This window comes from Cynocephalus volans, chromosome 13 (genome assembly GCF_027409185.1).
Source record: "Cynocephalus volans isolate mCynVol1 chromosome 13, mCynVol1.pri, whole genome shotgun sequence".
NCBI lineage: Eukaryota > Metazoa > Chordata > Mammalia > Dermoptera > Cynocephalidae > Cynocephalus > Cynocephalus volans.
The window spans coordinates 95,306,884-95,313,083 of record NC_084472.1 but is presented as its reverse complement, the minus strand read 5'-3'; positions in this window follow the sequence as shown (position 1 = coordinate 95,313,083).

Sequence of the window (6,200 nt, the reverse complement as noted above, 5' to 3'; positions counted from 1 at the left end):
AATACCTGAGACTGGGTAATTTATAAAAAACAGAAGTTTATTTGGCTTACAATTCTGGGACAGCTGCATCTGGCATGGGCCTCAGGCTGCTTCTACTCATGGCGGAAGGTGACAAGCAGCCAGCAGGTACAAACAGACCACATGGCAAGAGGAAGCAAGAGAGAGAGGGGAGGTGCCAGGGTCTTTCAAACAACCAGCTCTCACGGGAACTAATAGAGCAATAACTCACTCATTACTCCCCCAACCTAGGGAGGGCACTAATCCATTCATGAGAGATCCGCCCCTATGACTCAAAACTGCCACACTGTGGATCAGATTTCCATGAGTTCTGGGAAGACAATACATCCAAACTCCATCAGTATCTGATACATCATGCCACAATATTAGCTCTGCCCGGCACCACTCAAACATCAGGAGAAAATGGAACATAGGATATCCCCCTGGAGCATATCCTGAAGGTCCAAGTAAGTTACATGAGAAGGTAGTTCAGACTCCCAGGCCCTCTCCCAGTTTTGATGCCACCTCTCCCTCAGTTCATACTTACAGTTTTATAGGGAATATAATGTACCTAGTTCACAAAAGGAAAAATTCCAGGGCTGGCTGGTTAGCTCAGTTGGTTAGAGTGTGGTGTTATAACACCAAGATCAGGGGTTTGGACCCTCATACTGGCCAACCACCAAAAAAAGAAAAGAAGTTCCAGCCTGGTTTACAGATGGTTCTGCACAAAACACTCGCACCAGCCAGAAGTGGAAGGCCGCAACATTGCTGCTCCACTCAGCAGTGGCCACAAAGAATGGAGAACAGGGCAATTCTCTCAGTGGGCAGAACTCTGTGCATTTTCCTGGAAATTTCACATGCCTTGAAGGACAGCAGTACATGGCAGTGCCAATTTAAGGTGTGTGACCAGCATTCTGTTCAAATATCAGGGACTTGGAAGGAACAAAATTGGTGATTGGCAATAAGACATAAGGAAAATATTTATAGATTGATCTTTTCATATGCTGAAGCCCTAACCCCAAATATGACTCTATTTGGAGATAAGAGGTGATAAAGGTTAAATACGGTCATAAAAGTGAAGCCTTAATCCCAGAGGGCTGGAGCCCTTATAAGATGGTGAAGAGAGAACACAGTTCTCTCTCTTGGCCATGCACGAATACAGCAAGAAGGTGGCTGTCTGCAAGCCAGGAAGAGAGCCCTTACCAGAAACCAAACCCTGCCAGATCTTGATCTTGGACTGTTCTTTGATCTTGGCTGTGTTTAAGCCTTAGTCTGTGGTGTTTTGTTTTGTTTGGGTTTGGTTTTTATGGCAGAACAAGGTTACTAATGCAGATACTTAGAGTGTTTTTTCGTCTTTGTTCTTATCTCAACCTCATACAGATATTTTTCACAACATAGTTTATGAAATCAAAATATTTCAGGCTTCATGAACTTATGAGTATAAAGGCAGTCACATGAATATTACTACCTAAAATCTCATCAGCCCTAGGCCTCCATCCTCATTATGGAGTCTTCTTCTTCCTAGTATTTCCAGGGGAACCAATGTGCGTACAAAAGCCAATCCTGGGGTTTCCCTGCTGCCTTGCTAGCTGGGTCAGGGTTCTGCTGCAGCAGGCACAATAAAAGCTAAAATATGTCACTGCCCCTTACCTGTCACTGTAGCTGTGGGAAATGCACAACATGTGATATCAGGAAAGGTGAAATGCTTCACCAGCTTCTGATTCAAAAATCAAACTTACACCCAGTTTGAAGAATTTCCCATTCCAACGAGTCCATTTCCTGGAATGTAAGAGTTTTTTCTTTCCCTATCATGATGATCCAAGCTGGGCCTAGAACAGCTTCATTCAGTGCCAATCCTAAACTGGAACTTAGCTCCTGTTATGGTTAGTCACTGCCATTGCCAACATTGTTTCTTCATCACTGTGGTTTTCATCACCAACTGTGCTGAAAACAAGCTCTTCTCAATGTTTGGAAAATTGCAAAGCTGCCACAGTGCCAGAGCTCTACCCACTGCAGATATTCTTGTGAAACAAAAGTTAAGCTCAATAAGAGTCTGTCCCACAGCAGAGTTTTTGGGTCACCAAAATGTCGGAGTTCATAGTCTTTCCATTCACGCACATTGCCATTCCCTGCAAGGTGCACGAATGGAATGCACAATAAGATCAGTGAGCTCATTGTACCAGAGCCACCACTGTCCCTCTGACATCAAACCCTGATGCTAGGATTTGCTTTTTATATTTGATCCCATTTTCAGTTGTGATGAGTTTCTCTCATTCTTTAGGTGGAGTTTTGTATATTTGTGGGGCAGAATGGTATCCCTAATTCTTCAGATATTTGCAAATATCTGTTTGGGGTTCAAGTTTTTGTAAATTCAGGAAGTCCTTTGGCTCTTCTGAAAATAATTGTATTCCAATGGCTCCCCATGGGGACAGGATTTTGCCTAACCTAACAATCTGGAGGCACCTGAGTCCCAGCTTCAGTCCAGATAGGACTTCTTGTCACATTTTGAATAGTGAACCATTAGAAACAATAAATATTGAAAATAAATAGAATTGCTAAATAAAGTGTGGGGTGACCATACATGAAATACTATATGGCCTTTAAAAGTTTTTTTCAAAGAATACTTAATGACTTAGAAAAATGTTTATGACAAAATTTTAAGCCAAAAAACTGGATACAAAACAGTATATACAGTATGATCTGAGTTATGTTTTAAAATGTGTGTGTATGTGTGTATGTATAAAGAGAGAGAAAATAGGAGAAAGAAAGAAGACAGCTATAATAATTACATCTGGGTGGTGGTTTGTGGATGATTCTAATTTTAAGTTTTTAAAATATTTTACCAATATTTGCATTACATATTTCAATAATTATAAAGAACACTTATTTTTTAAAGTTATTTCAAATAAAAAGAAGTCATAGTAATTATGTCATAGTGTCATGAGTCAAAGCAAAAATTTTTGTGGAGAATAAATTTTTCTTAAGCAAAACATAATCTGGCTACTGAATAGTTGAGAGACAACCTAACTGGATACTTCCTAAAATTTCAACTCAAAAATAGTCTTTCTGAGAAAACAATCAAAGCAAATATCCCAAACATATAACAATAGCTGGGAAAAGAAAAAATGAGGGTGTTCCCTCCTGAGTTGTCAGGATCTTGGCAATGATGTTTAAAAAAAAAAAAAAAAATTTTTTTTTAATGAAGTCCAATCAGGTTTGGAGGAATGTTCTGTGGTGCTTTGAAGCCAATATTCTACAAAAGTTACTTAATTTATCTTTAACTTTTAGTAACAGATTTGAAATGCATCTTTGGAATTTGAGTAATAGAATGAGAGAATAGAATTTACACAAATTAATAAAGCCTTACTTTAATTTCCTTCTTCTTTTTTATTTAAATACAGATGCTAAACATTGGCAAAATGTATGTGAATATGGATTCTTAATAAACAGATGTAAGAGTTGTTCTTGGGTTATGTTAGGGTTTCTTGTAGAGATAATGAGTAATTTCAAACGCTGGCTCTGCAAGAAAATTCTTCTTTGGCAGAGAGAATATTTTTGTAAACAAAAGGAGTGAGCAAGATTTGTTCAAAATGGTGAAATAACATAGGATCTGATCTGGATCTAACTTGCTGAGAACCATCTATATTTGCATTTTGATTTTGGAATAACTATTAACTGTTTTGCATCTTCAAAGATATTCTTAAAGGGCTTGATCAGGGCACAAAATAGGAATCCCATTATTTTCAGGTAGAATAGATCAGTTTATTTTTAATGTTTTGTCCTGATCGTTCTGCCATTTTGCAGGATAATCAACACTGTGGTTTGAATGTGTCCCCCAAAATTCACATGTTGGAAACAATCCCAACGCAATGGTGTTGGAAGGTGGGGCTTAATAGGGTTTTTAGGTCATGAGAGCTCCACCCTCATGAATGGATTAATGCTGCTATAAAAAGGGCTTTCAGTAGTGGGTTTTTTTTCTTCTGCCATGTGAGGACATACTGTTCCTCCAGTCCAGAGGACACAGCATTCAAGGTGCCATCTGGGAAGCAAAGAGATAAAACCCTAACTGGCCAGCACCTTGATATTGGGCTTCCCAGCCTCCAAAACTGTGAGAGAATAAATTTCTGTTCTTTATAAACTACTCAGTCTGTGGCATTCTGTTATAGCAGCACAAAACAGACTAAGGCAATGAACTTGTAATAATACAGCAAAATCTTGAGTAACATGGGTTCAAACTGCATGGGTCCACTTATACGGGAATTTTTTTCCATAAATATATTGCAAAATTTTTGGTTATGTCATGAATCCATGACATACCTAACCAAACAGTTAAGTAGCTTACCTAACAGTAGGCTATTAGTAGTTAAATAGTTTCCATCAAAACTTAACTACTAAAGTAAAAACATGGCAGCCCTCCTTTCTGCGGGGCTCGGTGTGCACAGTACAGTGTGGCCACAACCTGGGGGAAAGCACCAGATGTACTTAAGAAGTAGTTAAGTAGTTAAGTTTTGGGGGAGTCAAAAATCCCCCGCAGATTTTCAACTGCGCAGGGGTTGATACCCCTAACCCCCTCGTTGTTCAAGGGTCAACTGTAATAAGAAGAAAGAATCAACTTATGAATGAATTCTATTCAAAAGTCATGTTGTAAATAGGTGTTTAGTGCTCAGACTTCACAAATAATGGCTAAGTTTCTGGGCCATCCTGCAAACAATGGTACTAATCCTGCTACTACTTACACTGTATCTAACTCCCATTTATAATATTATATCTACTTCGAAATGCAGAGACTGGTTTGACATTGCACTTTAGGAATAGATCTCTTCCCTCTACCTCAGAAACAGGAGGGCGCACTTCCACAAATTCCAGAGCAGTGGTGACCTAGGCAGCTTTTAAGTGGTAGGGATGCCAACAGAAGTGGCTTTTCTTGAAGACCAATAACAATTCTTTCTCCTTTAGGTTGTTTGGTTAAAAGCACCTGGAAATCATACAGCTCTTTAGATTCCATGGTCTTTGCAGACCAAGATATAGGATTACATAAATATAACTATATATGGGACTATTTTTACAGCCATATATAGAATATAATAATCTCAATGAGGTGTCAGTGAAAGATCTACCTCATTATTAGATAGCTGCTCCTGAATTTTATGGTCATATCTGTTAGCATTTCTTCATTTGTTTTAGTCTCGGAATCAGCAAGCACAAAAGGTTGGAAGAAAATTTACTGGAGAAAAAATTTAAATAGAGATAATTCTACTAGCTTTTTCTAAAAACCGAGAAAAACTGATCTTATCCTAGTTTAACTGACAGGATTCTGGTCCAACTTTTGAAAGCATTGTTTTAAACTCTTCAAGTTTTGAATTAAAGAACAAAGGAGAGGAGAAATGGGAAGGACTGATTCAACAATGACTCCCCATGACCTTATATTTAGTGACCCACCTTTTTACGTCTAGAAACTCTGAAAACCAAAGTAAGCCAATAGACTCATAATAGATTGAGCAATAGAGCTTTGATTACTAGAAAATTTAAAATATTGCAAAATCCCTAATAGTGGTGTAAGTGGATATTATTTGTCTCTTTGCGGGTAACATAATGCTTATACTAATCACCAAAATGTAGGTCAAATACATGGAGACAAAAAATAATTTTCTGAAGTAATTTCTTACCTCAATTCTAGTTTGTTCAGGCTATTTGAGGTGACGTTGATAGGAAACAAAAGCAATTTGTTTTAATGCTAGAGGAGAAGCTTTATAGGAAAAAAACTGCCTAGGATTGAGCAGAATAATGTGATGATGCTCATTGACTGTATTGAAATATTTATCAAGTGAAAATTGAGCGCCTGACTCCTCATGCTTTGAAGGAGGAAGCTGTTGCCAGCCATCTCGCTGTCGGAGACTCTGTGAGCTTCCCTGTGGCCTCCAATTTCTGCAGTGTCTTCCGTGCTAATCCCCAATCCTCACCATCAGTACCCTTCAACTATCATTCACAAGCATCAACAATGGACTATATTAGTCCATTTCTATTGCTTATAACAAAATACTTTAAACCGGGTGATTTGAAAAGAAAACAAAATTTATTGCTTACTGTTTCTGAGGCTGGGAAGTCCACAGTCTGGCAGTAGCGACCCAGGGGTCTCACATTGCAAGATGGTGGAAGCAGAGAGAGCAGAGAGAGAGAAAGGCAGACTCTCCTCTTCTTTTAAA